At 40.5% G+C, this 11,322-nt stretch overlaps 1 long non-coding RNA gene across 1 annotated transcript; it reads left to right on the forward strand.

The window, feature by feature from the left end:
- Positions 1–1,020: 1,020 nt before the first annotated feature.
- LOC311231971 lies at positions 1,021–5,372 on the forward strand. Its single transcript, XR_014619893.1, has 3 exons — positions 1,021–1,258; positions 3,766–3,929; positions 4,072–5,372. It is a non-coding gene; the product is annotated as an uncharacterized lncRNA (long non-coding RNA).
- The last annotated feature ends 5,950 nt before the right edge of the window (positions 5,373–11,322 follow it).

Raw genomic sequence — 11,322 nt, forward strand, 5'->3', positions numbered from 1 at the left:
TGAAAAGTTTATTAACAGATTGCAGAATGGGTACAGTACAGTACAGCTCAATACATACAATTGTTAATACAATAATTGTACATCCTGATGAATTGAAAATGGGGGACCCTGATGTAAACAAGACGAAAGTCTTTCTCTGGTCTGCATCCCCTTAACAATTGTGTGTATTGAGCTGTACTGTATTGTACCCATTCTGCAATCTGTTAATAAAGTTTTCAATCAATCAATCAATCAAGGGGATGCAGACCAGAGAAAGACTTTCGTCTTGTTTACATCAGGGTCCCCCATTTTCAATTCATCATAACATATATGACATACATGACATACAGATAGACAGTACTGCTACATCTATACATTTATGACATATCAGATTTGCAAATACAGTACTGTTTGTGATACAAAAGTGTCCAGAAAAGGAGTGTATATACATTTGGCGTAGAAACTGTACATTGGAGGAGGTTGGATGGGTGGGGTGGGGTTGGGTGGGTTGGGTGAGGGCTGTACATTGGAGGTGGGGGAGGGGGGGGTGGGTAGGGGACACACACACATGTTACACTGTACATTGGAATACTGACAAAGCCTTACTTGGTCATTTACTGTACAACTAGGTTAGGACATTTGTAGGGGCCAGTTTCGAATTGCAGTCTCACGTAGGTGTTTTTTGAGAGTGTTTTTGAAAGTGGGTAGTGATTCACATTCCTTTACAGCTTTAGGTAGGGCGTTCCACATTGATGTGGCATTAGCTGCACTTCATGATGGTGAAGGAAAATGGACATTGTAGGAGGTAAAGGATATCGTAAAACCCAAGTAGAAGAAGAACATTGTCAAATGGATTGTACAGTAGGTGGCGGTATGCGCCTTTGGTGGTCGCGACCCGCCATTAAATCCATTGAAGAAGAAGAAGACGAAGACTATTGTACAGTAGATGGCGGTATGCGCCTTAAAGTTGTTTGCGATCCGCCAGTAAATTAAGAGAAGAAGAAGAAGATGGGAGTTGAGCTGGAGGGGAGGGAGGGAGGGGGGAAGAGGGAGAAGAACAGGGCGCTCTAAAACATTTGAACAACATCAACAAGAGAATAAAGTGCACCACAGTTGTCAAATCAGAAGACAATGAAGTGGACTTCTGAAATGGATGACAGGCTGGTTGAGTTGTGGCAAAAGCACGAGTGCCTATACAACATATCGTGCAAGGAATACCACAACAGGACAGTACAAGAAAACAGCTGGACCGCAATTGCCGAGGCCTTATGCCAAAGAGGTGAGCAAAGATGACAATAGTCGTTAGTTAACTTTAGCCTAGATCTAACTTTTACATGTAAACGTAACTTGACGTTAGCTAACGTTAACTTTACTAGCTAGCTATCATATTGCAGAAAACCAAACTAGCGTAGCTGACTTGCTTCCACTCAAGTAACGCAAGCCTAATCTCTAGACTACAAACTAGTTACCATTGTTGGCCAATTGAAAAGTGATTCTAGCTGAATGAATGAAAACTTTATTAACAGATTGCAGAATGGGTACAATACAGTACGGCTCAATACACACAATTGTTAAGGGGATGCAGACCAGAGAAAGACTTTCGTCTTGTTTACATCAGGGTCCCCCATTTTCAATTCATCATAAATGACATACAGATAGACTACTGCTATATCTATACATTTATGACATACCAGATTTGCAAATACAGTACTGTTTGTGATACAAAAAGAGTCCAGCAAAGAGAGTATATACATTTGACGTAGAAACTGTACATTGGCCCCTGTAAATGTCCTAACACAACCCCCTCCAATGTACAGTAAATTACCAAGTATGGTCTTGTCAATATTCCAATGTACAGTTTTGTTTGTATAGTTGTACAGTGTCCCCCACCCACCCCTCCTACCCAACCCCCCCCCCTACCCACCCCCCCCCCCCCCCCCCACCCAACCACCTCCAATGTACAGTCCCCCCCCACCTACCCAATCCAATGTACAGTTTCTATGCCAAATGTATATACCTTTTCTTTTCTTTTCTGGACTCTTTTTGTATCACAAACAGTACTGTATTTGCAAATCTGGTATGTCATAAATGTATAGATGTAGCAGTACTGTCTATCTGTATATGTCATGTATGTCATATATGTTACGATGAATTGAAAATGGGGGACCCTGATGTAAACAAGACGAAAGTCTTTCTCTGGTCTGCATCCCCTTAACAATTGTATGTATTGAGCTGTACTGTACTGTACCCATTCTGCATTCTGTTAATAAAGTTTTCAATCAATCAATTGACATACACAACATACATATACATACATGACATTTATGGCATAGGGACATATAGGTATTTAGTACTGATACATTTGTGACATAAACGGTATTCAAATATACAGTATTGTTACCCATAGATCCTGACAGAGTATATATATATGCGGCACGGTGGTGTAGTGGTTAACACTGTCGCCTCACAGCAAGAAGGTCCAGGGTTCGAATCCCGCTTGGGGACCAGGTTTCCATGGTGCCAGTTACCCAGGTGGGGTATCTCCCAGGCCTTTCTGTGTGGAGTTTGCATGTTCTCCCCGTGCTCGCAAGGGTTTCCCCCCCGATAAGATAAAACCCAATGGAAAAACATGCACAACAACAAGATCGCTAACGCTGTGGCGTCCTTGACGAAGACAGACAGGAGCACTTGGATTGGTCCCCTGGCGCGGCTCACGTTGTGCCTGTCTGCTCCCGGCTGCCCTTGGGGGGGAAGGACGACGGGATGGGTTAATCGCAGATACGAATTGCATGCATGCATCGCATGTGTGCCAATTGATGACCTCGGAGCAGGTCCTAAATTATAATTATTATTATTACATATGATGGGGAGGGGACTGTACATTAGGAGGGGGTGGGTGGGTGGGTGGGAGATAAATATACATACGGTGGGGAGGAGACTGTACATTTGGAGGGGGTGGGTGGGTGGGAGAGAAATATACTTGGGGAGAGAATATATACATGCAGTGGGGAGGAGACTGTCTATTAGGAGGGGGTGGGGGGTTTGGACATTTACGGTGGCCAGTTTCGAATTGTAGCCTCCCGTAGGTGCTCTTTAAGAGCGGTTTTGAATGTGGGTAGGGATTCACATTCCTTTACAGCTTTGGGTAGGGCGTTCCACATTGATGTGGCATAATTGCGAAACGTGTTTAGTCCCTTGTTTGAGCCGAATCTGGGTTTAACATGATTTGTTGAGCTTCCTCTGGTGTTGTGATCGTGGTATTCACTGACCTTTGGGTCGGAATAATTCAAGTATTTTGACATGTACATGGGTACCTTAGTTGTATAGTGTATCTTGTAGACCAGGCCCATTGCAAGTTGCTGTACTCTGTCGTCTACTCTAAGCTATCCTAGGTTGTCAAAGTGGGCAGGGGTGAGGTGGGTTCTAGGAGTAAGGTCAAGCAGTAGTCTGACCAGTTTGTTTTGTGATGTTTGTAATCTTGTTTTTAGCGCCTTTGAGGTGCTTTGGTACCATGAGGTGCAAGCATAGTCGTAGTACCCTTGAATGAGTGCTCCTGCCAGAGTCTTCAGGGTATTCTTGTTTACCAGAGAGGAGAACCGGTACAAGAATCTAGTTCGTTGGTTGACTTTTTTTATTACATTGGATGCCATTTTGTCACAGCAATGTTGTTTATTGTTTGTTTGTTTCTATATGCAATGTCTGCAGGCCGTCTATTAGCATAATAACTTCTCAGTTCTAGTTTCCAGTGATGTCATATATCTTATCCATGTGCGTTTCTGAGTTCAGTTCCAGAGGTAAAGTCGAGAGCCACATCTTTGAGGACTGAATACAGCCAACTCCTCAAGTCCAACTCCAGTGGGTGTGGGGAGATAAGCTTGACTCCACAGCAGAGCTGGATGCTGAAAAGCCTCAATTTCCTGAATGTTTCTCCATGCCAGACAGAGACACGTGTAAGTCCCTTATACATATACCTGCAACGAGTGATACATTTCTACTGGGCGATTGTCATGTATAATGTTACTTTTCACATACATTGTGTTATGGATGTACTGTGTGTTTATTGGTCACTGAAACATCTATCCGTGTTTACAGTTGGAAGCATCCACGAAGGCACAGTTGGAGGAAGATTGCCCACCAAGCAATGCGGATGGTCCTGATGGTCCGTGCGGTGAGGCATCCCAGATGTTGCTCGTAACCCGCGACATGTCCACTGTCGCGCCTGTACCAGATGCACCCCAGTTGGATGGCGACAGGGAGGATCAGGCTGAGGTCATGGAGGTGGTTGTGTTAGAGGAGGTGTCACCAGCAATCCAAGCCCCACCTTGGGAGCTTGATGATGATGCATTTTGCCTACTGGTGGCTGAAAAACTCAGACACATCGCCGACCCTGTGCTGCGAGGAATAATGAGGCAAGAAATTATGAACATTCTCTTTGAGGTCCTCCAAGATGAACATCCGGTGCCTGCATAGAAAGCCATATAATGCATACATAATCAAATGTATTTGTAAAGCCCGCAAACGCATGTTAATGTCCCCATGGGCTGGACAAGTCTTCTTTAAACAGGTCAAGAAGAAACATCACAATAAATCAAAAACTAAAATATATGGCCTACTACTGGCCATATTGATTGAAGATACCCCCCCCCTACAGTTCACTGTTCTACATGACTTTTGTGTCTGTAAAATGTTTGTTTTCAGTAGGGCGAGGCAGGTAAGCCGATATTATCTGCAGATATATTACCCTTGTACAGATGTATGGTCATCGTTAAAATGTTTGCAGATAAAGCACCACAGGGATTTTGCACAATAACTAAATATACTCATAACCCTGTGGTGTGTTGAAATGGTGTTCCATGTTTTTGTTCTAATAGAACATGGCTATTATTTTCTATATTTTGAAAGTCTTATATGAAAGACATGTCAATATATCTAACGTTCTTATTTTAAGCCTACGGCTTGTATTTTGTGTGAGACTTAATTATTTGCTTATTTGTTTGAGCTTAAAGCAATAAAGTTTCTTTTAAATAATGAAATTTCAAGTTCAATAGTATTTTCAAATAAAAGAGTAGGCATGTTTTACGGATATTAGTATATTTAACATTTAATGGAGTAGGAATGTGTATGTAAAGTATACTAGCAGACAATTGGAACTGGGTTATTGGAATATCAATATTGGAGCCAGAAATGTTAATTTCAGTCTAGTACAAGTTTACATTGGTGATGTTTGCACCAATAAGGAGTAAAGTAGACCTTTATTCTGAGTTACGATGGGCTGAGAAAGTCCTAAAAAGCCTATTTGCTAGTAATGGTCTTGAATAACATAATGTGAATACCAGTATACATTGAGAATAGATTGTCAAATACATTTTTGATTCAAGCTTTGATCTTTTAGATCCCTCCATTTTTTTTTTTTTTTTTTTTTTTTTAACTAATCCTCAGCTACGATTGTATAATCATTTAATGGAATGTTTGGCAAAAAAACTATAGGACTAGAAATATTTTGGACTTAATTTAAAACTATATATTAATGGCAGCAGTCTCTGTCTGTGTGTCTGTCCTTCATCCTTCAACGTCCATCCGGTCGTTTTCACACTTGGCAGGTGTATTGCTGAGGATCCAAGGGAGTGCAGTGTCGGGTGAGAAGTTGATTGGATGTCATCTTAAGTCTAGTTGAGTAATAGTCCTAGTACATTGTCAGTTAAGTCATTTAATCAATCTATGATCCTGCAGAAGAGCCTAATTTAAAAGAGTGGGTCTGTGTTTGTTCATAGTTTACACAGTAACTATAAGACAATACCTTCAATAGTAATACATATTAACTATAAGACAATACCATCAGTAGTAATACATAGTAACTATAAGATAATACATTCAGTATTAATATATAGTAACTATAAGATAATACATTCAGTATTAAATGAATGCATAGTAACTATAAGAATACATTCAGTAGTAATACATAGTAACTATAAGACAGTACCATCAGTAGTAATACATAGTAACTAAGACAATACCTTCAGTAGTAATACATAGTAACTACAAGACAATACATTCAGTATTAAATTAATACATAGTAACTATAAGAATACATTCAGTAGTAATACATATACTATAAGACAGTACCATCAGTAGTAATACATAGTAACTAAGACAATACCTTCAGTAGTAATACACAGTAAATATAAGACAATACCATCAGTAGTGACTTACTTGACTTAATCCTCTTTACCCCGTTGGGGGGCATAGGGCGTCCACCAGAGCTCTCCATCTCACTCTCTTCTGGGCCAGGGCCTTTGCTTCTTTCCAGCTCACTCCGATGTTCTTTAGGTCTTGGAGTGTGGAACGTCTCCAGGTGTTTCTCAGTAGTAATACATAGTAACTATAAGACAACACCTTCAGTAGTAATACACAGTAAATATAAGACAATACCATCAGTAGTAATACACAGTAAATATAAGACAATACCTTCAGTAGTAATACACAGTAAATATAAGACAATACCGTCAGTAGCAATACACCGTAAATATAAGACAATACCTTCAGTAGTAATACATAGTAATAATAAGACAATACCATCAGTAGTAATACATATTAACTATAAGACAATACCATCAGTAGTAAATTTAGTAATACATAGTAGTAACTATAAGACAATACCTTCAGTAGCAATACATAGTAACTATAAGACAATACCATCAGTAGTAATACATATTAACTATAAGACAATGCCATCAGTAGTAAATTTAGTAATACATAGTAACTATAAGACAATACCCTCAGTAGTAATACACAGTAACTATAAGATCATACCCTCAGTAGTAATACACAGTATTGTACTGTCTATCTGTATGTCATGTATGTCATATGTTATGATGAATTGAAAATGGGGGACCCTGATATAAACAAGACGAAAGTCTTTCTCTGGTCTGCATCCCCTTAACAATTGTGTGTATTGAGCTGTACTGTATTGTACCCATTCTGCAATCTGTTAATACAATTTTCAATCAATCAATGGTCAGACTACTGCTTGACCTTACTCCTAGAACCCACCTCACCCCTGCTCACTTTGACAACCTAGGATGGCTTAGAGTAGACGACAGAGTACAGCAACTTGCAATGGGCCTGGTCTACAAGATACACTACACAACCAAGGTACCCATGTACATGTCAAAATACTTCCCAAAAGTCAGTGAATACCACGATCACAACACCAGAGGGAGCTCCACAAATCATGTCAAACCCAGATTTGGCTCAAACAAGGGACTAAACACGTTTTGCAATTATGCCACATCAATGTGGAACGCCCTACCCAAAGCTGTAAAGGAATGTGAATCACTACCCACTTTCAAAACCACTCTCAAAGAACACCTACGGGAGACTGCAATTCGAAACTGGCCCCTGTAAATGTCCTAACCCAACCCCCTCCATTGTACAGTAATTTACCTAGTATGGTTTTGTCAATATTCCAATGTACAGTTTTGCTTGTTTGTACAGTGTTCCCCCCCCAACCCCCTCCAATGTACAGTAAATTACCTAGTATGGTTGTCAATATTCCAATGTACAGTTCTGCTTGTACAGTTGTACAGTGTTTCCCCCCCCCAACCCCTCCTACCCAACCCCCCCCCACCCAACCTCCTCCAATGTACAGTTTTTACGTCAAATGTATATACTCCCTTTTCTGGACTCTTTTTGTATCACAAACAGTACTGTATTTGCAAATCTGGTATGTCATAAATGTATGGATGTAGCAATACTGTCTATCTGTATGTCATGCATGTCATATATGTCCTGATGAATTGAAAATGGGGGACCCTGATGTAAGACGAAAGTCTTTCTCTGGTCTGCATCCCCTTAACAATTGTGTGTATTAGGCTGTACTGTATTGTACCCATTCTGCAATCTGTTAATAAAGTTTTCAATCAATCAATCAATCAATCAACCCTCAGTAGTAATACACAGTAACTATAAGACAATATCTTCTTCTACATCTATAAAGTGCATCAGTGTCATCACTCAGACGTCTCCTTCCTTTTAGAGATCACTAGCAAGTAGCAACAGCCTACTTGACCCTGCAAATCTGTAGCTTGATGTGACAATTCATCATGGGGGTCGCACCGGTTTGATCCCCTAGATTGGCAGGACAAGTAACAAGTAACAAGTAACAAATCTGGGCAGGGATGTGAATGAATAATGCTCTTCCATTACCAACCACTGAAGTGCCACTGCCCCAGTGGAGCTGCTGGGTGGCCCAACAGTGTCAGACTATGGTAACTTGTACTGGGCAGCTCCCAGCTGTGAATGTGTGAGTCTGAAGCAGGCTGTTCCTTAAATAGAGCACCCGTGCTTACTGCTCAGGGAACCTTGCCCTGGTTTTCTTTTAACGCTTACATTTAATGCAGTAACATTCACAACCGCCAGGTGTCATCGTCTGCCTATTCTTGCCAGTGGAGAGGAATATCTGCTTTTGCTGGATTTGCTAGACTGCTTCACCTCTGGAACACCCTGCGCCAGAGACACTCAAGCTAGACAAAGAAATCAGTGTAATCGTTTAACGCACCTAAAGATACGCTAATAAAATGCCTTTTAATTATGTTTTATTTCTTCTATTGTGTTTTTTTAATGCCGATTTGGTTCCTTTTTATTCTGACATTGTTTTTCATCTTTGATTTTATTGCTGTAATTTTTTAGACAATGCTTTCTAGTGGGGCAGTTTACCTGCCATATACTGAAGAATTGTGCATTTAGCTTTTATACATTTAAACATCAATCAAATTCGGTAGCAATGTAAACTGTTTTTAAAGCTAGTACAAATTATTACTTGGGGGCAGTGGTGGCCTAAACTTAAAGGTTAGAGAAGCGGGGTTTGTGACCAGAAGGTTGCCAGTTCGATTCCCCGCCCAGCAGGAAAAATCTGGATGGGGAAGGGAATAAATTCCTTCCCATCATTGAAGTGTCCTTGAGCAAGGCACTTAAGTTGTCTCAGTTGTCAACAGTGTCTGACTGTGGTTGTACTGGGCAGCTCCCAGAAGCAGGGCATTGTGGAAACAAGAGCATCTGTGCTCTGTGAACCTACCCTGGTTAAAATAAGATTACTAAGATCTCTCGCTCAGATAAGTTACCACTGGCACTGAACTGTGACCAAATGTGTCCCACAGAGAAAAAGTCATGATTTTTATTAAAAAAAAATGAAATCCTGATTGTAAAGTGATGACAACACTAACACTGGGGACACTTTGCACACCCATATCGTTTTTGATTGTATTGAGTTTTAAAATATTTTGTATTTCTATTGGTTTGTCTGTACCTGTAAAGGCACTTGATCACAGTTTCTCACTGACCATAAAGGGTGAAAAAAAACCATAATTGTATTAGTTGGCTATGGCCTGACATACCAAACAATGAAGACAGTACCTACATCTTAATTAAGTAATTCATTTTAAGTTCTGCACTGAAATTGGGTCCTGTCTTTTTTGTCAACACTGTAAAACTTTCTACAATTTGACAAACTCTTGGTCAGCTATAGCCATGCAGACCCTTTTACCGCGTCCTGGCTGTGTTTCAAGCAACAGCATCACACAAGGTGTGGGCAGATTAATAAATAGCAATGCTGCAAGACCTAATTAATTAATTATGGCCAATGAAATTATGTAGATAGAAAGAATAGATGTAAGGATTGCAATTTTTCATCTACATCAATTCATTGAGCTGTTGTAACACAACACAAGGATTCAGTGTGAATGTGAACAGAGAGATTATGTGCAAAATAAATTGGCATTGTTTTTCGGTGAAGTGCCCCTTTAAGGAGTTTGTTTGAAGAGTTCCACAGATAGATAATCTTCATGATTGTTATTATTATTATTATGAATGAATGAAAACTTTATTTAACAGATTGCAGAATGGGTACAATACAGTACGGCTCAATACACACAATTGTTAAGGGGATGCAGACCAGAGAAAGACGTTTGTCTTGTTTACATCAGGGTCCCCCATTTTCAATTCATAGTGACATTTATGACATACACAACATACATGACATCATGACATTTATGACATAGGTACATACATGACATACAGGTATATAATACTGTTACATTTGTGACATATACGATATGCAAATATACAGTACTACTGTTACCCAGAGATCCTAACAGAAAATATATACATATGATGGGGAGGAGACTGTACATTAGGAGGGGGTGGGTGGGTGGGAGAAAATATATACATACAGTGGGGAGGAGACTCTATTAGGAGGGGGGGGGGCGGGTTGGACATTTACGGTGGCCAGTTTCGAATTGCAGCCTCCCGTAGGTGCTCTTTAAGAGCGGTTTTGAATGTGGGTAGGGATTCACATCTTTTTACGGCTGTGGGTAGGCCGTTCCACATTGTTGTGGCATAATTGCGAAACGTGTTTAGTCCCTTGTTTGTGCCGAATCTGGGTTGCACATGATTTGTGGAACTCCCTCTGGTGTTGTGGGCATGGTATTCACTGACCTTTGGGAAGTATTTCGACATGTACATGGGTACCTGTGTGGTGTAGTGTATCTTGTAGACCAGGCCCATTGCAAGTTGCTGTACTCTGTTGTCTACTCTAAGCCATCCTAGGTAGTCAAAGTGGGCAGGGGTGAGGTGGGTTTTAGAAGTAAGGTCAAGCAGTAGTCTGACCAGTTTGTTTTGTGATGTTTGTAATCTTGTTTTTGGCACCTTTGAGGTGCTTTGGTACCATGAGGTGCAAGCATAGTCGTAGTACCCTTGAATGAGTGCTCCTGCCAGAGTCTTCAGGGTATTCTTGTTTACCAGAGAGGAGATCCGGTACAAGAATCTAGTTCGTTGGTTGACTTTTTTGATTACATTGGATGTCATTTTGTCACAGGAAAGATTTGCCTCTAGGATGGAACCCACTGCCCAGGTATGTAATTTCATCTTTCCTTGTGACAATATTGTCACCCAGTGTAACTGAGAAGCCATCGGTCTTGCTGAGTTTGTTATTTGATCCAAAGAGAATGGAATGTTTTACCCAGGTGTAATGATAGTTTGTTATCAGCGAGCCAGGTGCAGATTCTGCCGAGTTCAGAGCTGAGGGGTTTTTCAACCTGTAACGTGTTCTTGTCAGAGACCAGCAGGGCTTGAGTCGTCCGCGAACAAGAACAAGTTGCAGTCACAAGCTGACGACATTTTTGCATAAATTAGGAACAGTAGCGGTTTATTGTTGTTGCTGTTGTTGGTGTTGTTGTTGTTTTGCTTGAAAATATAGAGTTTTATATTAGTATTAACACTTTTTTAAACGTTAAACTTAAGAAATAAACAGACAATCTGTTCTGGGGTGAGAAGTGTTTTTTGAAGTTG

Source organism: Notolepis coatsorum, assembly GCF_963971535.1.
Source record: "Notolepis coatsorum genome assembly, chromosome: 7".
In the NCBI taxonomy this organism is placed as follows: Eukaryota; Metazoa; Chordata; class Actinopteri; order Aulopiformes; family Paralepididae; genus Notolepis; species Notolepis coatsorum.